This window comes from Orcinus orca, chromosome 1, assembly GCF_937001465.1.
Source record: "Orcinus orca chromosome 1, mOrcOrc1.1, whole genome shotgun sequence".
Classification (NCBI taxonomy): Eukaryota; Metazoa; Chordata; class Mammalia; order Artiodactyla; family Delphinidae; genus Orcinus; species Orcinus orca.
Genome location: NC_064559.1, coordinates 106,441,710 through 106,469,441, shown reverse-complemented (window position 1 = coordinate 106,469,441; position 27,732 = coordinate 106,441,710). Strand labels below are relative to the sequence as shown.

The 27,732-nt window shown below is 35.9% G+C and overlaps 1 protein-coding gene and 2 long non-coding RNA genes across 3 annotated transcripts in view; 2 read left to right on the top strand and 1 right to left on the bottom strand.

The window, feature by feature from the left end:
- The window catches only part of LOC101270999 (flavin-containing monooxygenase 5), a 109,768-nt gene that overhangs the window by 35,121 nt on the left and 46,915 nt on the right, over positions 1-27,732 (top strand). The gene's annotated exons all lie outside the window — the stretch shown is intronic.
- On the top strand, positions 35-27,508 carry LOC117198774 (uncharacterized). Its single transcript, XR_004480022.2, has 3 exons — positions 35-5,595; positions 19,505-19,643; positions 27,206-27,508. It is a non-coding gene; the product is annotated as an uncharacterized LOC117198774 (long non-coding RNA).
- LOC117198778 (uncharacterized) overlaps positions 15,062-27,732 on the bottom strand; it is a 49,447-nt gene continuing 36,776 nt past the window's right edge. Inside the window, exons 2-3 of the long non-coding RNA XR_004480026.2 lie at positions 19,746-19,848; positions 15,062-15,206 (exon numbers count right to left, since the gene is read on the bottom strand). This is a non-coding gene — a long non-coding RNA (uncharacterized LOC117198778). The remainder of the gene's footprint in view (positions 15,207-19,745; positions 19,849-27,732) is intronic.

Genomic DNA, 27,732 nt, shown 5'->3' with positions numbered 1-27,732 from the left:
TTCCCCGCTGTGTCCTCAAGTCCGCTCTCTAAGTCTGCATCTTTATTCCTGCCCTGCCCCTAGGTTCATCTGTACCACTTTTTAAAATCGCATATATATGCGTTAGCATACAGTATTTGTTTTTCTCTTTCTGACTTACTTCACTCTGTATGACAGATTCTACGTCCATGTACCTCAGCACAAATAACTCAATTTCGTTCCTTTTTATGGCTGAGTAATATTCCAATATATATATATGTGCCACATCTTCTTTATCCATTCATCTGTTGATGGACACTTAGGTTGGTTCCATGTCCTGGCTATTGTAAATAGTGCTGCAATGAACATTGTGGTACATGACTCTTTTTGAATTATGGTTTTCTCAGGGTATATGCCCAGTAGTGGGATTGCTGGGTCATATGGTAGTTCTATTTGTAGTTTTTTAAGGAACCTACATAGTGTTCTCAATAGTGGATCTATCAATTTACATTCCCACCAACAGTGCAAGAGGGTTCCCTTTTCTCCACACCCTCTCCAGCATTTATTGTTAATAGATTTTTTGCTGATGGCCATTCTGACCAGTGTGAGGTGATACCTCATTTTGGTTTTGATTTGCATTTCTCTAATGATTAGTAACGTTGAGCATATTTTCATGTATTTGTTAGCTATCTGTATGTCCTCTTTGGAGAAATGTCTATCTAGGTCTTCTGCCCATTTTTGGATTGGGTTGTTTGTTTTTATGATATTGAGCTGCATGAGCTGATTGTATATTTTGGAGATTAATCCTTTGTCAGTTGCTTCGTTTGCAAATATTTTCTCCCATTCTGAGGGTTGTCTTTTCATCTTGTTTATGGTTTCCTTTGCTGTGCAAAAGCTTTTAAGTTTCATTAGGTCCCATTTGTTTATTTTTGTTTTTATTTCCCTTATTCTAGGAGGTGGGTCAAAAAGGATCTTGCTGTGATTTATGTCATAGAGTGTTCTCCCTATGTTTTCCTCTAAGCGTTTTATAGTGTCTGGCCTTACATTTAGGTCTTTAATTCATTTTGACTTTATTTTTGTATCTGGAGTTATGGTGTGTTCTAATTTCATTCTTTTACATGTAGCTGTCCAGTTTTCCCAGCACCCCTTATTGAAGAGGCTGTGTTTTCTCCATTGTATATTCTTGTCTCCTTTATCAAAGACAAGGTGACCCTATGTGCATAGGTATATCTTTGGGCTTTCTATCCTTTTCTATTGATCTATATTTCTGTTTTGGTGCCAGTACCATACTATCTTGATTACTGTAGCTTTGTAGTATAGTCTGAAGTCAGGGAGCCTGATTCCTCCAGGTCTGTTTTTCTTTCTCAAGATTGCTTTGGCTATTTGGGGTATTTTGTGCTTCCATACAAAATTGTGGAATTTTTTGTTCTAGTTCTGTGAAAAATGCCACTGGTAATTTGATAAGGATTGCATTGAATCTGTAGATCACTTTGGGTAGTATAGTCATTTTCACAATATTGATTCTTCCAATCCAGGAGCATGGTATACCTCTCCATCTGTTTATGTTATCTTTGATTTCTTTCATCAGTGTTTTATAGTTTTCTGAGTACAGGACTTTTGCCTCCTGAGGTAGGTTTATTCCTAGGTATTTTATTTTTTTTGTTGCGATGGTATCGGATTGTTTCCTCAATTTCTCTTTCTGATCTTTTGTTGTTAGTGTATAGGAGTGTAAGAGATTTCTGTGCATTAATTTTGTATCCTGCAACCTTACCAAATTCATTGATTAGCTCTAGTAGTTTTCCGGTGACATCCTTAGAATTTTCTATGTATAGTATCATGTCATCGGCAAACAGTCACAGTTTTACTTCTTTTCCAATTTGTATGCCTTTTATTTCTTTTTCTCTCTGATTGCTGTGGCTAGGACTCCCAATACTATGTTGAATAATAGTGGCAAGAGTGGACTTTCTTGTCTTGCTCCTGATCTTAGAGGAAATGCTTTCAGTTTTTCACCATTGAGAATGATGTCTTCTGTGGGTTTGTCATATATGGCCTTTATTATGTTGAGGTAGGTTCCCTCTATGCCCACTTTCTGGAGTTTTTGTCATAAATGGGTGTTGAATTCTGCCAAAAGCTTTTTCTGCATTTATTGAGATAATCATATGGTTTTTATTCCTTAATTTGTTAATATGGTGTATCACATTGATTGTTTTGTGTATATTGAAGAATCCTTGGATCCCTGGGATAAATCCCACTTGATCATGGTGTATGATTCTTTTAATGTGCTGTTGGATTCTGTTTGCTAATATTTTGTAGAGGATTTTTGCATCTATGTTCATCAGTGATATTGGTCTCTAATTTTCTTTTTTTGTGATATGTTTGTTTGGTTTTGGTATCAGGGTGATGGCAGCCCTCATAGAATAATTTGGGAGTGTTCCTCCCTCCACAATTTTTCGGAAGAGTTTGAAAAGGATAGGTGTTAACTCTTCTCTAAGTGTCTTAGAGAATTCTCCTGTGAAGCCATCTGTTCCTAGACTTTTGTTTGTTGGAATATTTTTAATTACAGTTTCAATTTCATAACCTGTGATTGGTCTGTTTATGTTTTCTAATTCTTCCTGGTTCAATCTTGGAAAGTTGTACTTTTCCAGGAATTTGTCCATTTCTTTCAGGTTGTCCATTTTATTGGCATAGAGTTGCTTGTAGTAGTCTCTTATAATCTTTTGTATTTCTGTGGTGTCAGTTGTAATCTCTCCCTTTTCATTTCTAATTTTATTGATTTGAGTCCTCTCCCTTTTTTTCTTGATAAGTCTGGCTAAAGGTTTAACAGTTTTGTTTATCTTCTCAAAGAACCAGTTTTTAGTTTTATTGATCTTTGCTATTGTTTTCTTTGTTTCTATTTCATTTATTTTTGCTCTGATCTTATGATTTCTTTCCTTCTGCTAATTTTGGGTTTTCTTTGTTCTTTTTCTAGTTGCTTTAGGTGTAAGGTTAGATTGTTTATTTGAGATTTTTCTTGTTTCTTGAGGTGAGCTTGAATTGCTATGAACTTCCCTCTTACAACTGCTTAAGCTGTGTCCCATAGGTTTTGGATCATTGTGTTTTCATTGTCATTTGTTCTAGGTATTTTTTTATTTCTTCTTTGATTTCTTCATTGATCTCTTGGTTATTTAGCAGCACACTGTTTAGCCTCCATGTATTTGTCTTTTACTGTTCTTTTTCCTGTAATTGATTTCTAATCTCATAGCATTGTGGTCAGAAAACATGCTTGATACGATTTCAATTTTCTTAAATTTTCCAAGGCTTGATTAGTGATCTATTCTGGAGATCATTCCATGTGCACCTCAGAAGAAAGTGTATTTTTCCACTTTCAGGTGGAATGTCCTAAAAATATCAGTTAGGTCTCTTTGGTCTATTGTGTCTTTTAAAACTTGTGTTTCCTTATTTATTTTCTCTCTGGATGATCTGCCTATTGGTGTAAGTGGGGTGTTAAAATCCCCCACTACTATTGTGTTACTGTTGATTTCCCTTTATGGCTGTTAATATTTGCCTTATGTATTGAGGTACTCCTATGTTGGGTGCATAAATATTTATAGTTGTTACGTTTTCTTCTTGGATTGATCGCTTGATCATGATGTAGTGTCCTTCCTTATCTCTTGTAACAGTCTTTATTTTAAAACTATTTTATCTTATATAAGTATAGCTACTCCAGCTTTCTTTTGATTTCCATTGGCATGCAATATATTTTTCCATCCCCTCACTTTCAGTCTATATGTGTCCCTAGATCTGAAGTGGGTTTCTTGTAGACAGCATATATAAGGCTCTTGTTTTTGTATCCATTCAGCCAGTCTGTCTTTTGGTTGGAGCATTTAATCCATTTACATTCAAGGTTATTATCAATATGGATGTTCCTATTACCATTTTCTTAATTGATTTGGGTTTGTTTTTGTGGGTCTTTTTCTTCTCTAGTGTTTCCGCTTAGAGAAGTTCCTTTAGCATTTTGTTGTAAAGCTGGTTTGGTGGTGCTGAATTCCCTTAGCTTTTGCTTGTCTGTAAAGCTTTTGATTTCTCTGTCAAATCTGAATGAGATCCTTGGCAGGTAGACTAATCTTGGTTGTCAGTTTTTCTCTTTCATCACTTTAAATATGTCCTACCACTCCCTTCTGGCTTGCAGAGTTTCTGCTGAAAGATCATCTGTTAATCTTATGGGGATTCCTTTTTATGTTATTTGTTGATTTTCCCATGTTGCTTTCAATATTTTTTCTTTGTATTTAATTTTTAATAGTTTGATTAATATGTGTGTCAGCGTGTTTCTCTTTGGGTTCATCCTGTATGGGACTCTCTGCACTTCCTGGACTTGATTGACTATTTCCTTTCCCGTGTTATGTAAGTTTTTGACTATAATCTATTCAAATATTTTCTCACTTTATTTTTCTCTTCTTCTTCTGGGACCCCTCTAATTCAAATGTTGGTGTGTTTAATATGGTCCCAGAGGTCTCTGAGACTGTTGTCAGTTCTTTTCATTCTTTTTTCTGCTCCCTGCTGTTATTTCCACCATTTTATCTTCCAGCTCACTTATCCGTTCTTCTGCCTCAGTTATTCTGCTATTGATTCCTTCTAGAGTATTTTTAATTTCAGTTATTGTATTGTTCATCACTGTTTGTTTGCTCTATAGTTCTTCTAGATCCTTGTTAAATGTTTCTTGTATTTTCTCCATTATGTTTCTGAGATTTTGGATCATCTTAACTATCATTGCTCTGAACTCTTTTTCAGGTAGGTTGCCTATTTCATCTTCATTTATTTGGTCTTGTAGGTTTTTACCTTGCTACTTTGTCTGCAACATATCTTTTGTCATATATTTTTTTATCGGTGGGGCATATTCCAGTGTCACTGGTTGTTTGGCCTGCAGCGTCCAGCACTGGAGTTTGCAGGCAGTTGGATAGAGCCGGGTCTTGGTGCCAAGATGAGGACCTTTGGGAGGTCTCACTCCGATTAATATTCCCTGGGGTCTGAGGATCCTTGTTAGTCCAGCGATTTGGATTCAGAGCTCCCACCACAGGAGCTCAGGCCCAACCTCCGGCCTGGGAACCAAGATCCCGCAAAACATGTGGCATGGTTAAAAAAAAAAAAAAGAAAAGAAAAGAAGGAACAATACAATAACAATGAATAAAAAACAAAATAAAATTAGAAAGATAAAAAATGTATTAGGAAAAATAAAAATATAATTGAAACAACTGCAACAAGGTGAAACAAAACCACAACAGAAAAAAGAAAGAAAATAAAGGGGGGGAACAAGCCAAAAAGAGCAGAACAATGACGAAGTATAAAGAATAAAATAAAATAAGAAAAATAAAAGATTTATTAGAAAAAATAAAAATATAAATGAATCAACAACAAGGTAAAACAGAAACCCAATCTAAAAGAGGAAAAAGAAAAAAAAAAAAAGCCTTGGCTATGGGGGTCAGAGTTTAGGCAGGGGTGTAACTTAGGCAGTGGTGGGGGTGACTTTTGAGCATGGGGCAGGGCCTAGTCAGGGTTACGTTCAAGCGTGGGGTGGAGCCCTGCTTAGGACCTGCCCATGAAATGGGAGAGGTAGCACCTCCAAAGAAGGGCCCTCGGAATGTGGAGTTCTGGAGTTTGGAGGTACGGCCGTGGGTGAGGGCGTGTGGATGGGGTTTAGGCCCAGCGTGGTTGGAGGGGCTCTCAGAGGGGCTTTCCAAGTTTAGAGGTAGGGCCCTGGGTGGGGTGTAGGGGCGGGGCTCGGGCTCTGTGCGGCAGGAGGGAGGCTCCGAGGGAAGAGGATTAGGCCAGGGAGCTCCCCAGTGCCCAAGTGCACAGGGAAAACACTGGCCAGGTTCCCTTCCATTCCTCCACGCACCCCCTTCCTGGGTCTCCCCCAGGCTCTCCCCCATCCCCACTTGACCCCTAACTGTGGGTGGGTCCCACTGGGTGTAGGACTCCTCCCTTCCCCCAGCCACCCCTTAGGGGTGCCAGTTCTGTAGGTCTGGCCTTTACTTTTGCTCCCCTTTCCCTCCCTCCCACTCCCTCAGGACCCGCATGGCTGGAGGGGGCCTCAGTGTGCAGAGGATCAGGCCTGGGATCTCAGCAGGCTCCCGGGAGCCCAAGTGGGCAGGGGAAACCTGGGTACGCTTCCTTTTGCTCCTCTGCCCTCCCAATGACCAATTTTCCCCTGCAGGAGTGCCAGTCCCGTCCCACCTCCACTTCTCCTCCCCCCTCACACGCCACATGCCTCACATCCTACCCGGTGGCTGGGGGTTCCTCCTGTCCCCTTAGGTGTCCATGGTCCCCCACCAGTACCTGGTAGGTGCCTTAGTTGTGCAGAGACGCGAATTCTGCGTCCTCCTAGTCCGTCATCTTGACTCTGCCCTTGTGGTAGGTGCTTAATAAATGTTTGCTGTCATTTATCAAATATTATGGTGGGAAGCATAAGCCAATATCTACATAAGAAATGGGTGACTCCATGTAACTGTGCTTCTGACAGCATTTGGTTTTCTACTGGAAGTTTAATCTTTTATTTGTTTTTATATTGTAACTAAATGTATTTTTCCTGAGAGATAAGGGAAATAATGGATTTATAACAGTTGTATATATCTAGGGTAAAATATACAGATACTTAAACACTTTGTTTCACTAGCTGTTCACTAGGGTGTCTGATACCTTGTCATTTTCACTCTTTTCCTCTAAGCAAAACATCTCTATTTTCTCAATGAAGAAACTACCTTCAACTTTCTAGGCTCATGGATCATTCTAAAATCTACCAGCTGCCAACATGTTCAACTTAGCTGGAAAACTTGGGATTTTAAATGAGCTGTCCAGTCTTTTTTGATCTCTTAGTTCCCATATTAGGATACAAGACTTTATCTTAGAACTGTGATAAGTAGCCATCAACTGCTGGTGTGGCCTACAAATGCGATTGGATTTTCTCCTCCCAACTCCTACTTTCTCCCCTCCTAACCCTCCCACACAGAGAGTCTAAGTAATAAGTATTCAAAGAAGTCAGTTATGTAATAAATTAGAATTGATAACAACTACATATAGGGGTATTCTGCTTATAATAGTTCTTCTTATGTTGCACACTGTAGTTATGAAAAACAAAGCAAATGAAATGAAAACCAGGGCTTCCGGTTTATGTCCAAGTGCTGCTGTTGATTCTGTTTTCCCATCCCTAGAAGTTTTGCTCTCTTCTTGTCTGTCAGAGTAGTTAACTAAATGTTAGATGTCTGGCACACCTAATTTCATGAAGAAAGGAACTGGATGTACCAGCCAAGTGTGTTCATAAATAAGCTGTGGTGTAATACATTTGGGATTGCTACCTATTGCTTAACCAAAAAATAAATTTGAACAACTGGAAGAACAACATTAGAAATCATTATCTTTCCCAATGTACAATAAACAAGAGAACCAGAAATGTGAGAACTACAACTTCCTCCTAATCGTGTAACTATTTGTACAATTCCTTGCTATTTCACCTAATTTCACCTGTGGAAATGCTTTTTGAGAATTAGAAGGTCTTTTTTCTTCCATAATCCTTGTGATACTGGGGATTTATCCTCTATTGAAATGGACCTAGTATCTTTTAATCTGCAGACTCTTCCAATTCAAAGGTAAATTGAAAGCTGCTTCTTTTTCATTTCCTTCTTTTAACAAATAAATTTGCCTCTTTCAGCATGTAAGTCTGTTGAATTAAAGTCCTTTGATAATGTAATTCCTAGTTATCAGCAATAAGTACCCCAGTTTCCTCTTTAAATAAAAAGCATGTAATTCTAAGTTCACTGATGCTCTCATTTTACTTATAATATGAAAGGTTACCAAAAAAAAAATCATTGGTTAAATTATTTTTTTAATAATAATTAATTAATCCAAGCTAAAAGTAGGATGTGAATAGGAAAGTGAACTCAAAAGAATTCAAGATACAAAGCCCTAGCTACTGGTGAATATGTATTAATATTCATCAATTTACCATATCTTGCTTTTGTAATTATATTAAAAGGTTGTATCATTTTCCCAATTATATTATACAGAAAAATGCTTTCTTGTAGTGCCAGAAAGTAAGGAAAGGCTCAAAAAGCAAACTATGGGGGGGTATGTCACAGGGACACAGGAACCAACTGAAAGTGGTCCCAATGGCCAAAGCTGGAACAATTTGAACAATATAAATAGCCTAGCATTGGATTATAATATAAAGTATAAAAAATACCCATCAGTCCATAATGGTGTAAATAAGTGATTGAATAATAAGTGGGGTAGAATAGAGAAAACTCCCATATGGAAGCATTTCAAACAATTTATATAAATACTCTGCCCTCCAGGAGTTGGAGCATAACTCCCCATTCCTTAAGTGTAGGCTGCATAGAGTGACTTCCTTCCAAAGAGCAGTAAAGGGAGAAAAATAACTTTACAGTGGAGAAATCTGACAAACACTACCTCGGCTGGGTGATCAAGATTAACATCAACAGTAAAGTCATGTGGATAGTATGTACTCTTGATATGATGTGATGAGAAGGGTACTTTGCTTCTGTGGTCTTCCTCCCTAAAACCATAACCCAGTCTAACCATGAGGAAAACATCAGACAAACCCAGGTTCAGGAATATCTTACAAAATACCCGACCATCTCAAAACTGAAGCTCATCAAAAAAAAGGAAGGTCTGAGAAATTGTCATAGTACAGAGGAGCCTAAGGAGACCTGATGTCTAAATGTAATGTATCTTGGATGGGATCTTGGAACATAGAAAGACATTAAGTAAAAATGGAAGAAATATTAATAAAGTATGGATTCTAGTTAATAACAATGTACTGATTGGTTTATTGGTTGTGACAAATGTAGCACTGTAATGTAAGATGTGAACAATAAAATAAATTGTGTGTGGGATATACAGGAACTCTGTACTATCTTCCCAATTTTTCTTAAATCTAAAACTATTCTAAAATTTTAAAATTATTTTTTAAAAAAGTATTCTTTTGGTTCAGGATTTGACCCAGAGGCATAGTCTAGTGGAATTTTCTCAGAGGAGGAAGAATATTGGATAGTACCATTCATTTAAATTACTATCTTTTCCCTTGATTACTCTACAAATTAAGATCTTCTGATAAAGCATACTATTACTTACTATGGCAATTTTGTTCCTTTGTTGAATAAGTATAGACTACAGTTGTAGAGAGGAGAAAATGGTAATATGAGGTCAAAAGACACATTTTCTTGAAATACTTAGGTAAGTTCTTTCTTATAGCTGAGCACATTAAGCCAATAGTCTCCACTAGCAAAATGTATGGTATATTAATAACAGTACATTCATAAATGAGATAATTTTACTGGATCTGTGCATGGTTACTTTTGTCAGTAGTAATATAATGTATAATACTATACAAACATCCTCCAGGCTGTCTACTTGGAATTTCCCAAAGTGCTGTGTTTTTCCATGCCTCTACACACATTCTCATGCTGTACCCTCCTCTTGTTACATTTTCCACTTGCCCAACCTATTTCACCTTCAAGATTCACGTAATCTGTTACCTATTCCAGAAATCTCCAGGACGAAATAGGTGACCTATCTTTATGCTTCACACTGCACCTGGTATATTGCTCAATTATATTTGGCAACTATCATTGTCACACTATAGAATATCAATTGTTTCTCTCACCTAGTTCCTCCTTGAAATAGTAAACTCTTTTGATGAAGATACTTTGTAATTAATCTGTATGTTCCTAGTGCCTAATATAGTACCTGAAACACAGTAAGACCTCAGTAAATTAATGATTAATTACATGAATAAGTTAAACATGGGAGATAAAAGTATGGATGAGTTTTTAAAGGAGTAAATAAAATGGTGAATAATACTTCACTATTTTATTAAAAAGTGATTAAGAAGATTATGGGATGCTTAACATTTTGAAATGTCTGTGGGGCAAGCATGTTCTTCCAGAAAATATTCTGGGATAGATCATTGCTCTGAGTCAGTATGTCATCTCTAATATTGTTTGGTTTGAAACACAAGTGACATGTCCTATCCATATCTTATTTCCTCAGTCAAACACAGGATGTTAAAAGGCAATATTTTAGTGTGGGAACGAAGGTGGGGTGCGTGTCTTCCTCGATCCTCCTTGCTGCCTTGGTCCTCACTGCTGTTTCTCCCTGCTTTCTCAAATTCCCCAGCTTCTTTAAAGCACCCACTACCTCTCCTGTTTGAAATTATTTACGGACCTCCCGTTTACTCCTCTTCATTCAGTGAAGATTTTAGCACCAAGCTTTCCCCCTTTCTATATATATAACTACTCCTGTAGTTAATTTTTTCAGCAGTTTTGTAAATCTCAATTTTTTATTGATATATAATTGACATATAACATTATATTAGTTTCAGGTGTACAATATAATGATTTCTATATATATTATGAAATGATCACCACAGTAAATCTAGTTTACATCTATGGCCACAAATAGTTAACAAATTTTTTTCTTATGATGAGAACTTTAAAGATCTATTCTCTTAGCAACTTTCAAATATACAGTACAGTATTGTTAACTGTAGTCACCATGCTGTACATTATATCCCCAGGACTTGTTTATCTTATAACTGGAAGTATTTACCTTTTGACCCCCTTCACCCATTTTGTCCACCCCCCGCCTCTGCCAACCACCAATCTGTTCTGTGCATCAATGAGTTCAGGTGCTTTGTTCTGTTTTTTAGATTCCACATAGAAGTGAGATCATACAATACTCCTCTTTCTCCGTCTTACTTACTTCACCTAGCATAATGCCTTCAAGGTCCATCCATGTTGCTGCAAAGGCAGGATTTCCTTCATTTCTTTGCTGAATAATATACCATTGTGTATATACACCACATATTCTTTATCTATTTCTCCACTGATAGACACTTAGGTTGTTTCCATGTTTTGGCTGTTGTGAATAATGCTGACATGAACTTGGATGTGCAGCATTATTCTGTAGTTCACATCTGTGTAGGTAATACTTTCACCAACCCAATGTATTAGTTAGGATTAGATTCCACTGCATATAATAGAACCACCCAAAGTAACAATGGATTAAAAAAGGTTTAAGTTTATTTCCCTCTCATATGAAAAACTCTAGAGGAAGATAGTCCTGAAATGGTGTAACAGCTCCACAGCATCTCTTTCTGCTCCACTATCAGCATATGGTTTCTACCTTATGGTCCAAGATGGCTGCTGGAGCTCCAGCCATTATATGGACATTCTACACAGAGGGAAAGAGAAATATAGAAGGCCACACCACTTTTCTTTTAAGGAAAATTACTAGAAGTTCCATATAACATTTCCACTTAGATCTCATTGGAAGTATTTAGTCACATATATCTAGCTACCAGGGAGGCTAGGAAATGTGTCTTTATACAGAGAGGCAGTGTGTCCAGGTAAAATCAAGGTTCTGTTATTAAGGAGGATGGGAGAATAAGTATGAGTGTTGAGGTAGGCCTTTACCACCTGGCCTCTCTCTTCAGTAACCTTCTCATTCCAATGATTTTATAATCCACCTATGTCATTACCACCAAAATCTCGATTTCAAGCAACCCACTCTCCAAAACCATCTCTTATCTTTTCAGCACATTCACTCCATTACTCTAACTCCACAGTTTCTTTGTTATTTTTTTCTTTTTTGTGGTACGTGGGCCTCTCACTGTTGTGGCCTCTCCCGTTGCGGAGCACAGGCTCCGGAGGCGCAGGCTCAGCGGCCATGGCTCATGGACCAAGCCACTCTGCGGCATGTGGGATCTTCCCGGACCGGGGCATGAACCCGTGTCCCCTGCATCGGCAGGTGGACTCTCAACCACTGCACCACCAGGGAAGCCCCTCCACAGTTTTTTGACTCCACTTCATGCCCTCCATCAACCTGCTCTATCTTCACTTCCTAGCCCACCTGGTCTATAAGCCATGGTCCAACATTATAATCATACCCTACCATGCACTCTCAATTCCTTTGCCCTTTCCTCCATACTTGCTTGGCTAAACATTACCTTTGGTTATGTGCCTGCACTAAAACACAAATATGGCAAGAGAAAAATATCACTATGCTCATTTGACGTCTTAAATTCATGAACACTAAACCTTGCTTCTTTTTTCTCTAAGAAAGTAGAAATAGTCAGAAGACTTTCACATCTTTCCACTCTGTGCCCAAGGTCTGTAATGAGGGCTAGTCACACAGGCACCCTCTGTCAGCACATATCAAATTCCAGACTCCCAGAAGGAGAGCAGGTGTTCAGTATAAACCACACGGTAACACAGTGTAGGCACAGCGTAGGCACAGCAAACTCTTATCAGTTAGGGTGGTAAGAACCCTCCCCAAATCCAAATTCCCAGACACCAGCCATTGGCCAAAGATGCAAGGTGGCCTTTCGAAGGATAAGCAATCTCAGGCCTGGAGTTATGCTCCACCTCCTTGAGAAGGCAATACATACATAAATGTGGAATTTTTCTGTATAGGAGATTTGTTCCCCATATTCTGGTTGGTTTTAATTCTTTATTTTTGGAGATATGGGAAGCACTATTATGGTTCCAAGAGTCAGCTACCTCTTTCCTCACACTGCCTTTTATTAGGGATCTCCAGTACTGGTCTCCAGACTGTTGCCTGCCCCAGTGTTTCTCAGAATTTGGTTCTTGATCCAGAAACACCAGCATCATCTGGAACTTGATAGAAATTCTCAGACCCCATCCCAGACTTACTGAATCAGAAGTTCCGGTCACCAGTCATCTGTGTTTTAGTAAGCCCTCCAAGTAATTCTGATGCATAGTAAAGTTTGAGAAACATTGATTTAGCCAGAAGGTGAGGAAGACCCGTACCTGCTCTTTCAGTCAGCCCTCAAACTGATCCTGAGGTCTCCACTATCTGCCGGAACCTACAGATGTTGACTTATGAAAACTGAGTTGGGATGAGACTGGTGTGGAGCTGGGGTGTATTCAAAGTAGCATCTTCCCTTCCTTGAGAATTTTATTTTTATTTTTTAAAAATATTTCTTTGTTTGGTTGCACTGGGTCTTAGTTGCGGCAGGCAGTCTCCTTATTTGCAGCCTGCAAACTCTTAGTTGTGGCATGCATGTGGGATCCAGCTGCCTGACCAGGGATTGAACCTGGGCCCCCTGCATTGGGAGCACGGAGTCTTAACCACTGCACCACCAGGGAAGTCCTGAGGATTTTAAATAAATTTATTTTAAACTCTCTTTAGAGAATTCTTTTTCTCTATTTCTTTGGGTGCAAATTCTCTCATTTGAAGAGTCTTCTGACTAAAGATCATGGCATTGGACTTCCTCATGTGTTTTACTATTTGCTACTAGCCCTTACTGGCAAAGGTAAGGGCATAATTTCAGAGATTGTAAACTTGACCCATGAACCAAACTTTGCCCATAGATCTTTTGTTGACAGGACTGTGTTTGTTTTCCTTCTTAGTTAAATGCTTTTTGACTGTCATGCCTTACCATCAAATTAGTCACATGTAATTTCACTCTTTCTGTTCTCCACCCAGCAGTAGTATAGTGTTTATGCAGTCCACCTAGCTAATCCCCAAAGCCTTTTGAGTTTTCCAACTCTGGAATTTAACCTTCGTGACATATTTCCACAGAAGTAATAGGACATCTCAATAATAAAATCATGAAGCCAAATGTTTCTCATGACTCAGCCTACATTGAGATAAATTTAGACAATGTGGTCTTGTTACCAGAGGCTACAATCCCAAGAACCCCCTTCTGCTGTGGTTGACAAGAGCCCAAAGCCATCTCATACCCTAACCCCACAAAGCTGGGTCTTAGGTTTGAAAAATGAGCACACCTGTTATATAGATATGTATTCCTGAGACACTGTTATAACATTGATACAAGGCAGTTCTCCCAACTCCATCCTCCCAAACTACTCAAAATTGGCATGCACAATTAATACTCATAATCAAAGAGTTTTAACAATAAGAGAGTGCTTCTGGAAGGCCTATGATACACAATAATTTATAATGAGGATAAAATAGCTACCCTATAATGGTGTTGTTGTTAAAATTAAATGAAATATGTTTTTACAAGGAACTAAACACAAATTTGAATGTCCAGGATATTGTGAAGGAACAAAAAAGTTAAGTTGGGAATGAGCCTGGTGATCACCTAAGTATCTACATCTTACCAGTGGAGACACAAGAAATCAGGAATTATCTCTCATTGTTGAGGTCCCATTGTAACCTCATTTGCTCGGGGAATCCACAGGCAAATGTTCCATAGTGTTTTTCTCATATGTGTGGCCCATAGATACGGATTCTGAAGGTAAATAGAAAACACACACTCACACATAGAGTGTGGGATGTCTACTCAATGGTGGGGTCGTGGGGTCGTGGATAGCCAGTTTTGGTAGATGGTATTACTGTTCCCAACTATTCACTTTTTCCCCTGTAAGATGACTGTACATCCAGCCCTTATCTAATATGACTTCAGTGCCTCCCAATAGGCCGGGTCCATATGATTTGCTTTGGTCAGTGGAATGCAAGTGGATGTGATGTACTCAATGTGAGCTAAAGCTTTAACTGTGCTTGCTTAGATTGTCCCTACCCTTTGCCAAGAGAGCTACAGAAACCAAACAGGAGCTGTGCTGGTTAAACTCTTTGCTAATCTTTCCATGTCAGTACAATAAATTCACCTCATTCAAAATGAATTTTAAAAAATATACATATATATATACATATATATACATATATATATATATAGGTCTATAGTATGGTGTCCCATAATAGAGTCCTTCCCCATCTTGATGAACATTTATGAAGTTATTTCAAATTTTTCACTATTAATGCCACCTGATAACTTGAACTTATTGTGCCAGGCCATGTGCTGAGCACTTTACATGTATATTATTTTCTCTGTTCCTCACAACAATGTACAGGGTAGGTTATATTCTATTCCTCATTTTACAGATGAGAAAATTGAGCCACAAAAATATTAAGTTGCCTGAGGTCAGAAAAGTAGTTGGGGGTAGAGTCCACATAGTCCGGCTCCAGCACCTAAGTTATACCCCAAACAATGCTACAATAAACATCTTTGTTTATACACATGTGTAACTATTTCTGTAGGAAATCCTGAAAGGGAATTGGTAGTAAAAGGAACTCACAGTTTTGATAAACTTGTTCCACATGAAAGCTTAATTAATTTATCTTCCACCCACAGTAGATGAGCATGCCCACTTCCATCACTTCTCCAATTCTGAATATGACCAATCTTTTTGTTTCGTTTTGTTTCCAATCTGATGAGAAAAACAGATATCACATTACCTAAAATTTCTTTGGTTACATGTCTGATTGAAGATCATTTTATAAACTAATTGGCCATTTTTAGGTCCTTCTTTTTTGAATGGCCTGTTCATATCCTTTCTTATTTTTCTATTGTCTTGTATTTTTAAAATAGTTGTGTGAAGCTCTTCACACATTTTGAATTTTAATCTTTTGTTGAATTCCTTATTTAGTATTATTTATATTCAGAAGTTTTGAATTTGCATATGTAAAACTTTTCCTTCACTGTTCTTGTATTTGTCTCTTACTTATAAATGTCTTCCTTTTCTCACAGATTATACAAATATTTTCTTATATTTTCTCCTAGTAGTTCTCTAGTTTTGTTTTTTATAACCATCTCTGGAATTTGATGCAGTACAAAGGCAGGACATAACTTTAACTTTTTCCCCAAATAGATAATAGACATCATTTATTGATAATTCATCCTTTCTTATAATGATTTGAAACAGCATCTTAATTGCAAACTGAATTATTTTATATAAATGAGGCTATCATTTTACACAATACCACACTGGTTCAATCAATATAATGTTTGTTTTTAAATTTTTCTTTTCAATTTTTGTCTTCCTTTTAATTTTTTGACGCATTTTCTTTTTCAGTATTCAATATAAAGTTGAGAATCAAGTTATCAAGGTCCATAAAAAATTCAACTGAAATTTTGATTGGATTGCCAATTAATGTTGGGAGACTGGCAAACAATAATTTGTACAATACTAAGATTCCCTATATGGGAAAAAGATATTTATCCAATTCATATTTTATGTCTTTTAGTCAGGTTTTATTGTTTTCTTCAAATAGGTCTTGCATATTACTTTTTTGTTTATTCTTAGGAACTGTTTAGCTTTTCCTGCTATTGTTAATGGGATCTTTTATTCTATTACTTTTTTAAATTGGTATACGGGAAAAACATCAATTTGCATATGTTGATCTTATATTCTGCCCCTTCTTTGAACTCTGTTTTTAGTACAAATAGTTATTCTGTTGATTCTTCTAGATTTTTAAAATTTCCAACTGTAAAAATGTTACTGCATGTTACTGTGACCTTTAGTATATGGTTTAAAAGGTAAAATAAATGTGTTTTCAGAGTAAGAATGAGTCGGTTATGCATAACAGAACCATAGAAAACCATTAAAAGATACTGGCATATATGGGGCCAGAGAGGATAAATACCAACCATCTTATTTTTGGCACTACCAGCCATAAAATTGTAGGCTATGCAGATTTCCAGTTTGCCCCAAGACGATGAGTCCAACTTCTAATATATCTCAACTTATTTATCTATTAATTATTTTAAAGTTTACATACAGCAAATTCACTCTTTTTTTTGGTTTACTGTTTTATGAGTTTTAAGAATGCACAGATTCCTATAACTACCACCACAAGCAGGGTAAAGAACAATTTTAATACTCCTTAATCAGTCTCTCAACCCACCCCTAACTCCTAGAAACCATTGATCTCTTCACCATCACTTTAGTTTTATATTTTCCAGAATGTCACATAAATGGAAATATATGGTATGTATCTTTTTGAGACTGGCTCCTTTCACTTAGCATAATGCATTTCAGATTCATCCATGTTGTTTGTGTATTAATAGTTTACTCCTTTTTACTGAGGAGTAGCACTCCATTGTATGAATACACCACAATTGTTTATCCATCTGCTGAAGGACCATTTTGGGTTGTCTTCAGTTTTTGACAGTTATGAATAGTACTGCTATGAACATTTGTGTACAAGTTTTTGTGTGGACATGTGTTTTCATTTCTCTAGGCTAAATACATAGAAAGTAGAATTGCTGGGTCACATTGTAGGTATGTGTTTAACTTTATTAGAAACTATCAAAATATTTTCATGAATGATCATTACACTTGCATTCTCACAATCTATGTAGGAGAGTTCCAGTTGCTTTAGATCCTTACCAGCCTGGGTATTGTCATTATTTTTAATTTTAACCATTATAATAGGTGTCCAAGAGTTTCCCATTTGGTTTTCATTTTCATTTCCATAATGACTAATGGGTTCGTCATGTGTTTTTTGCCATCCATATATCTCCTGAAGTGAAGTGTCTGTTCAAATCTTTTGCCCCCTTTTTTTAAGTTGTATTTTTTTTCACGTTTTAAGAGTTCTTTATATATTCTAGGTAAACATGATGTATGTCATGTATGATTAGTAAACTTTGTCAGATGTATGATTAGTAAACTTTTCTCCCAGTCCATGGCTTGTCTTTTCATTCTCTTATTGTCTTTTGAGGAGAAAAGTTTGAAGTTTTAACAAAGTCTAATTTATCAATTTGTTCTATGGATTATGCTTTCGGTTTTGTATCCAAGAAATCTTTGCCCTACCCAAGGTCATGAAGATTTTCTCCTATATTTTCTTCTAAGAGTTTTATAGTTTTACATCTCACACTTAGGTTTATTATCCATTTTGAATTCATTTTCTATACAGTGTGAGATGTAGGTCAAGTTTCACTTTTTTTTTTTTTGCATATGGATGTCTAATTTTTCCAGGATTATTTGTGCAAAAGACTGTCCTTTCTCCATTGAATTGCCTCTGTACCTTCATTAAAAATCAATAGACTGAATTTATGAAGGTCTATTTCTGGAGCCTATTCTGTTCCACTGATCTATGTGTCTATCCTTTCACCAATACCACCGTCTTCTTTACTGTCGCTTTATGATATATCTTAATGTCTTAATGTGTAATGTGAGTCTTCAAACTGGTTCTTGCCCTTCAAAATTGTTTTGTCTACTTTAGCTTCTTCACATTTCCATATGAATTTTAGAATCATCTTTTCTATATTTGCAAAAAATTCTGCTGGGATTTTAATTGGGATTGCATTAAATCTTTATATCAACTTAGGGAGAATTGACATCTTAACTATATTGAATTTTTCCATCAATGAAAAGGGTATATCTCACCATTCACTTAGGTCTTCTCTGATTTCTTTCATCAACATTTTTTGATTTTAAAAATAAAGATCCTGCATATCCTATTATAATTATACCTAGTGTTTCATTTATGATGAGCTATTGGTACTGCTTTTAACTTTTGGATTCCAATTGTTTATTACAAGTATACGGAAATGGAAGTTGATTTCTGTATGTTGAACTTTTTTATACTGTGACCGTGCTAATCACTTGTAAGTTCTAGTAGCTTCTGTGTAGATTCCAGTTTCTGGATTCTCTATGGTGTCCTATTAATCCATTTGACTATTTTTTTTATTACTTAAAAAATTTTTATTTATTTACTTGGCTGCACACAGTCTTAGTTGCAGCACACAGAATCTTTGTTGAGGCATGTGGGATCTAGTTCCCTGACAAGGGATCGAACCCAGGCCCCCTGCATTGGGAGCACAGAGTCTTAACTGCTGGACCACCAGGAAAGTCCCCATTTGATTATTCTTATACCAACACAACACAATTGTAGTTTAGTACAGTTAGTCTTCCATCTTGTTTTTTTTTAATGAAGAGAATTATTGAAAAAAATGTTTTTTAAGATTCCATTTTTTTAGACTTTATTTTTTTAGAGCAGTTTTAGCTTCACAGCTAAATTGAGAGGTACAGAGATTTCCCATGTACTCCCAGCCCCTACACATGCATAGCCTACCAAATCGTCAACATCCCCCACCAGAATGGTACATCTGTTACAATCAAAGAACCTACATTGAAACATCATTATCACCCAAAGTCCATAGTTTACATTAGGGCTCACTCTTGGTGTTGTATATTCTATGGGCTTGAACAAATATAATGACATGAATCCACCATTATAGTATGATAGAGTATTTTCACTGCCCTAAAAATCCTCTGTGTTTCACCTATTCATCCCTCCCTACCCTCAAACCCCTGGCAACCACTGATCATTTTACTATCTTCACAGTTTTGCATTTCCCAGAATGTTATATAGCTGGAATCATATATATGTCGCTGTATTAGTCAGGGTTCCCCAGAGAAATAGAACTAATAGGATATATAGATATATTAAGAGAATTATTATGAGGGATTGGTTCACTGATTACAGAATCTGAGAAATCCCATGATCTGCCATCTGCAAGCTGGAGCACAGGAAGGCCAGTGGCATAGTTCCAATGCAAAATTTGAAAGCCTGAGAACCAGGGAAGCCAATGGTTTAAGTCATAGTCCAGTTCAAAAGCCCAAGAACCAGGAGCGACCATGTGTGAGGGCAAGAGAAGATGGATGTCCCAGCTCAAGTAGAGACCAAATTTGCCCTTCCTTCACCTTTTTTTTCTATTCAGGACCTCAGTGGATTGGATAATGCCCACCCACATTGGTGAAGGTGATCTTCTTTACTCAGTCTGCCAATTCAAATGCTAAATCTCATCTAGCAACACCCTCACAGACACACTCAGCTATCTGGGCATACCTTACTCCAAGGTAAGTAAGTAAGTCAAGTTGACACATAAAATTAACCATCACAGTAGCCTTTTCATTTTAGTTTCTATCACTTAGTAAGCTGCATTTGAGTTTCCTCCATACCTTTTCATGGCTTGGTAGCTGATTTCTTCTTAACACTGAATAATACTTTGCTGTCCAGATGCACCATTCGCCTACTGAAAGACATCCAAGTAGCTTCCAAGTTCTGGAAATTACAAATAAAACTGCTGTAAATGTCTCTGTCCACAAAAGACTCCAAAGACCCAAAACAACTTTGAGAAAAAAGAACAGAGCTGGAGGCATTACACATCCTGATTTCAAACTACATTAAAAACCTATGGTAATCAAAGCAGTATGATATTAGCATAAAAACAGACACATAGACCAAAGGAAGAGGGTCGAGAGCTAGAAATAAACCCATACATATACAGTTAACTAATCTTTGACATGGGTGCCAAGAACATAAAATGGGAAAAGGATAGTATCTTCAACAAATGGTGTTGGGAAAACTAGATATCCACATTGCAAAAGAATGAAATTGGACCCCTATCTTACACCACTCACAAAGCTAACTTGAAATGGATTCAAGACTGAAATGTAAGACCTGAAACCATAAAACTCTTAGAAGAGAAAACATAGGGAAAACTCCTTGACATTGGTATTGGCAATGATGTTTTTTAGATGATCCAAAAGCACAACAAAAGCAAAAATAAACAAGAGGGACTACATCCAACCAAAAAGCTTCTGTATAGAAAAGGAAACAATCAAGAAAATGAAAAGACAACCTATAGAATGGGAGAAAATATTTGCATCATATATCTGATAAGGGGTTAATATCTAAAATATATGAGAAACTCAGGCAGCTCACTAGCAAGAAAACAAATAATCTGATTTTAAAAATGGGCAAAGGACCCGAATAGACATCTTTCCAAAGAAAATATACAAATGGCCAACAGGTACATAAAAAGGTGCTCAACATCAATAATCATCAGGGAAATGCAAATCAAAACCACAATGAGATATCACCTCACACCTGTTAGAATGGCTATTATCAAAAGAAATATATGTAAGAAATAATAAATGTTGGCAACGATGTTGAAAAGGGGAACTCTTGTACATTGTTGGTGGGAATGTAAATTTGTACTGCTATTGTGGAAAACAGTACAAAGGTTCCTCAAGAAATTAAAAATAGAACTGTGATAAGATCCAGAAATCCCACTTCTGAGTATGTATCTGAAGGAAGCAAAATCAGTATCTGGAAGAGATATGTGCACTTCCATATTCATTACAGCATTATTCACGATAGTCAAGATATGAAAATAGCCTAAATGTCTGCCAACAGATGCATGGATAAAGAAACTGCATTATACATACATACAATAGAATATTACTCAACCATAAAAAGGAAATCCTGTCATTTGTGACAACATAGATGAACCTAGAAGCCATTATGCAAGGTGAAATAAATCAGAAGGGAAAAACAAATACAGTATGCTATCACATATAGTATGATGTGGAATTATTTTATGTGGAATCTGGAAAAAAAAAGTTGAGCTCATGTAAACAGTAGAATGGTGGTTACCAGGGGCTAGAAGGTAGGGGAAATGAAAAGATGTTGGTCAAAGGGTATAAACTTTCAGTTATAAGATGAATAAGTTCTGAGGATCTAATGTACAGCATGGTAACTATAGTTAATAATGCTGTATTGGATACTTGAAATTTGCTAAGGAAGTAAATGTTAAGCATTCTCACCACACACACACAAAAGGTAACTGTGTTAGGTGATGGATCTGTTAATTAACTTGATTGTGATAATCATTTCACAATGTATAAATGTAGCAAGTCATTGTGGTGTACACTTTAAATATATATAATTTTACTTGTCAATTATACCTCAGTTAAGCTGTGGTAGGGGCATGGAAATCTGAGTGCAAAACTTATGTATGCACATAAGTTTTCAACTCCTTTGGGTAAATACCAAGACTCACGATTGCTGGAGGGTTGGACGCATGGTAACAGTATGTATAGTTTGTTAAGAAACCTCCAAAGTGGCTATACCATTTTGCATTCCCACCAGCAATGAAAGAGTATCTGTTGCACCATATAGCCTTGCCAGCATTTGGTGTCATCAGTGTTCTTGGTTTCTGGCCATTCTCATAGGTGTGTAGCATTACCTCATTGTCACTTTAATCTGCATTTACCTGATGACACATGATGTGGAACATCTTTTCATATGCTTATTTGCCATCTGTATATCTTCTTTGGTGAGCCTTGTTCTTTTTCAGGTGTCTTGGCTAAGATTTTAAAATCAGCTACACACATACAGACACACACAAACACAGACACACACACACAGTTCTACACATTGAGATTTTGACTGGCATTGCATTGAATCTGAAGACTAAATTGCAGTGACCTGACATACTTGTAATATTGATTCATAACTCATAAACATGGTATCTCACTCCATTAATTTAGGTCTCTTTAATTTTTTCCAATATTTTTTCCCACCTTCTGCATAGAGGACTTGTATATTTTTGTTAGGTTTATTCCCAGGAGTTTAATATTTTGATATGGTATTTTTAAAATTTTCACTTCATATTCTTTTTAAAACACTATTTGCTGTCTAAAACAATAATACTGTCAATGTATTATGGGGTTCATAACATGTCAAAGTAACATATATGACAATGATAACACAAAATTCAGAAAAGATAAATAAAATTATAATTATACTGTTGTAAGGCTCTTACGTTATTTGTGGAGCTATTGAGTGCTAATTCAAGACAGATACTAATAAATTAAAGATATATATTGTAATCAGAGTAATTAGTAAATATATAAGAAATATATGTAAAAAGACAATAAAAGAGGGAAAATGGAGAACTAAAACATGCTTGAATAAGCTAAAGAAAGCTGGAAACAAGGAACAAAGAAACAAGTAACAGATGGTAAAAATTAAAAAACAAATATGGTATACTTAAAGCTAACCATATCAGTAATCACAATAAATTTAAATAGACTAATCACTCTTTAAAAGAAAAAGATTGTCAGACTATTTTTTTAAAAAGACCCAACAATATCTTGCCTACAAGAGACACACTTAAAAATAATTGATTTAAATATAAGTAATTGGAAATAAAACATGGGAAATGATAGTCCATGAAAACAGTAACCATATGAAAAACTAATGTGGCTATATTATTAATGGTCAAAGTATATGTTAAGGAAGAAGTAACAGAGAAAAAAAGGAAATTAATAATAATTAGAAGATTAATTCCATAGAAGAAATACATAATCCTAAATGTGTATGCACCTAATACATAATCCTAAACGTGTATGCACCTAATAATAACGTCAAAATTTATGAAGTAAACAATTGACAGAACTGTATGGGAAAGACCAATCTAGAATCAGAGTTAGAGATTTTAACATACCTCCTCAGTAATCAATAGAACAGGCAGACAAAGTATTAGTAAGGATATAGAACATTTGAGCAACAATACCAAGCAACTTAATTCACACTTGTAGAAAACTATACTCAAGAACTGTAGGTTACACCATCTTTTCAAATGCATATGGAACATTCAACAAAATATATGCTGAACCATAAAACTAGTAATCAATTTCAAAGGATTACAATTATACAAAATATGTTCTTTAACCACAGAAAAATTAAACTGGAAATCAATAGCAATAAGATCTTTTATGGAACCAAAACTTGGGTCCACTCGCCTGCGAGCAGTAAAGCCAATCTACTGACACCAGGTTGTGGTGAAGGAAAGTGCAGCATTTATTTTAAGGCACCATATATTGAACATAGGACAACTAGTGCTCAAAAAGCCTGAACTCCCCAATGGGTTTCAGCAAGGCATTTTTAAAGGCAAGGTGAGGGAGGGGCATCCCAGGGTATGTGATGAGCTCCTGCAGAATTCTCTGGTTGATGGTGAGGTAACAGGTTGATGTCACAGAGGTTAACATTATCAGTCCTTAGGCTCCAGCAGGTCTGCAGGCTAGTGCTCATGGTCATCAAGTACTGAATTTCTTCCATTTGGTGGGGGATTTAGCATCTGTAAAACAACTCAGGAACTGTGCATCGGATACTATCATCTAAGTACTTCAGAGGAGCTAAAGCAGAGGTTATGGGGGAGGGGCCTGTCAGGGGAAGGACCCATAGGGGCCTGCTTGCTTACATATCTAGAAAATCCCAAATTATCTGGAAATTAAGTAACTTATTTCTAAATAATCCTTCATCAAAGACAAAATTACAATAGAAATTAAAAATGTTTTGAAAGTAACAGTAATGAAAATACAGCATATCAAAATTTGTGAAATGCAGCTATAGTAGCTCTTAGATGGAAATTTGATGAATTAAGTATCTACATCAACAAGCTACAAAAAAGAGAAGGTAGAAAGAAATAAAATCAGAAATTAATGAAATAGAAAACAGATATAAAACAGAGAAAGTCAGGACTTCCCTGGTGGTCCAGCAGTTAAGACTCGGTGCTCCCAATGCAGGGGGCCTGGGTTTGATCCCTGGTCAGGGAACTAGATCCCGTGTGCTGCAACTAAGACCTGGTGCAGCCAAATAAATAAATAAATATTTTTTTAAAAAACAAAAAACAGAGAAAGTCAATGAAGCCAAAAGACGGTTCTTTAAAAAGATTAATAAAATTGACAGAATTGTTCAAGGAAAAGAGTGAGAGAGAAAACAGATATACCTAATATCAAGAATGACAGAGGCAACATCACCATAGATGCTACACACGTTAAAAAAATGAAATGAGGATTCATAAATAACTTTATGTCAATAAAAACACAACTTACAGAAATTGTGAATAATCCTGTATCTTTTAATGAAATTAAATCCATAATTTATAACATTCCAACAACAAAAACACCAGATCCAGATGGCTACCCTGGTAAATGCTACCAAACTATTAGAGGAAAATATTAACAATTGTACACAAAATCTTTCAGAGAGGCCAGCATAACCTTGATACCAAAATCCATCAAGGGCATTACAAGAAAAAAAAATTACAGAGTAATATCCCTTAAAAATACAGATGGAAAAAAAAATTCCTAATGAAACACTAACAATCAAATACAACATTATGTAAGAACCATACACATCATGGTCTTGTGAGTTTATTCCAAAAAGACATAGCTGGCTTAACACTTAAAAAGTCATACAATATAATTTTAACAATGTGATCATCTTAAAAGATACAGAAACAACATTTTATAAAATTCAAAACCCATATTAAAAACTATTTCATAATAAAAACTATTAGTTGGCTAAGAACAGAGAGAAATTTCCTCAATTTGATAAGATTATTTACCTAAAACATACAAATAATATCACACTTGATGGTGAAATAGTGAATGCTTCACCCTAACAAGACAAAGGTATCTGTTATCACCACTTCTATTCAACACTGTGTTGGAGTTCCTGTCAGTACAATAAGAATAGAAAAACATTTTTTTAAATTGCAAAGGAAATAGAACAATCTTTATTCATAAATGACACGATTGTATACATAGAATATCCAAGGAACCTATAAACTACTAGAAGTAATAGGTGAATTAAGCAAGGCCATGTGATACAAAGTCAATATACAAATATCAGCTGTATTTCTTTATACTTGCAGCAAACAATTGAAATATGAAAATGTAAAAATAATACCATTTACAATTGGATTTAAAAAATAATAAAGTACACAGGACTAAATAAAATGCATAGCGTTCTACAGTGAAAATTGTAAGACAGGAGAAATCAAAGAAGACCTAATGAAAGAAGAAAGAGCCTATTTCACAGAGGAAGATTTAATTGTTACAATGTCACTTCTTTCCAGTTGGTCTATACATTCAATGCAATCCTAATCAAAATCCCAGCAGGCTTTTTTTTGTAGAAATTGATAGGCTAATTTAAAATTTTAAATGTAATAGCAAAGAAACCTAGAATCATCAAAATCATCTTTAAAATAAGCATAAAGATGGAGGATTTATACTACCAATTTTCAAATTTTACTCTCAAGGTAAGTAATTAATACACTGTGGTATAGGCATAAGGATAAACAAATAGATCAGTGGAACAGAATACAGTCCAGATATAAGCTCACACATATACTGTTACTTGACCAATGAAAAAGACACCAATGCAATTCTAGCAGAAAGAAAGGTCTTAGAATAAATGGTGTTGGAAGAACACAGCATTCAAATAGAAAAAAAAAACACCTTGACTCTTACACTCATACCATTCACAAAAAATTAATTTTAAATGGATTGCAGATCTACATGTGAAATCTAAAATATAAATCTTCTAGCTGGAAACACAGGAGACTATATGAGCTCGGAGTAGGCAAAGATTTCTTAAATAAGAGCAAAAGGTATTAACCATAAAGGAAAACATGATAAAGTAGATTTCATCCAAATTTAAAACTTCTGCTCATCAAAAAACACCATTAAGAAAATGATCAGTTAAGTAACAGACTGGGAGAAAATATTTGAAATACATATATTTGCAAAGGATTTGTAACCAGACTGTACAAGAACTCTTACAACTTAATAATAAAACCACTCAGCTTTTAAAAATCAGGCAAAACATTTTCACAAACACTTTGCGAAGCAGATGTACAAATGGCCAAGAAATTAAATAGAAAGAGGTTCAACATCATTAGTCATCAGGGAAATTCAAGTTAAAAACACCGTGCGATAACACCACACACCTACAAGAATGGCTAACAGTACCAAGTGTTGAGAGGCTATGGAGCTACAGGAATTTATATATATAACTGGTGATTTTATAAAATGGCACAACCTCTGGCAGTTTCAACTAAAGTTAAACATATACCTACCCCATGACCCAGCAATTCTACTCTTAGGCACAAAAGAAAAATGAGAGCAGATGTCCAAAAAAAGACTTGTTCAAGAATAAAACTTCTTCATAACACCAAAAAGTGGAAATAACCCAAATGTTCATCAATAGGAGAATGGATAAACAAATTATATATTCATATAATTAAAAATATATATATTTTTATATATATATATATAATATATATATATAAATATATATATAATTATATATATATATATTATATATATATAATTTAATATATATAATTAAAAAGAGCAGCCTACTTGGATAAATCTTAAAAATACTATATTGTATAGTGATTCCAAGCCCAGAGAGTACGTACTATATAATTCTATTTATATGAAGTTTGAGAACAAATAAAATCATCAAATGTTAACTAGATTTATTGTGGTGGTCATCTCACAATATATGAACAGCATATTCATATATACAAGCGTTATACACCTGAAACTAATATGTTACATGTCAATTATATCTCAGTAATAAAAAACAAAAACAAAGGAATCTATGGTGATAGAAATAAAAACAATGTTTACCTCTGGAGGTGGATATTGGCTGGGAAAGTGCACAAGAAAACTCTCTATAGGACACCTCTGCTCCACATCCATCATTACAGTCATTCTACCTCTGAACCATACCTAGAATCATCTCCTTCTCATGATCTCCACTGTCCTCACCCTAGGACAAGTCTCAACTGTCTCTGATGTGCAGGCCACAAGAAGGACCCTGTGCCTGAGGAGTGAATGGGAGGACAAGAGCCCCCAGAGACTCATCAGATATGAGTGCTATTCTTCTTAATGTGAATGAGCCATTACCACAAAACTTCCATTCCTACTGATCCAGAATTTTAACTGATTTTCTTTTGTGCTTCAATTGCTTTTTACATTTCCAGTGCATTAACCATGGAAAATGACATTGGTCCTATGGGAATATGTATTCTGATTTTCAGTAATTGATTAAAATTGATTAAACTTTTTAGAACCCAGTCATTTCTTCATTGGAGATTTTCCTCTTGTTTTTTATGGTATTTTTAAGTATCTTTAAATCTTTTTAATGGGTTTATATTCTGTATTTCCAATCATCTTTGAAATTCATCAAGGGCAGGGTCTTCCATTGCTTGTTTTTGTACCTTAGGCCAGGGGTCCCCAACCCCCAGGCCAGGGACCGATACTGCTCCGTGGCCTGTTAGGAACCGGGCTGCACAGGAGG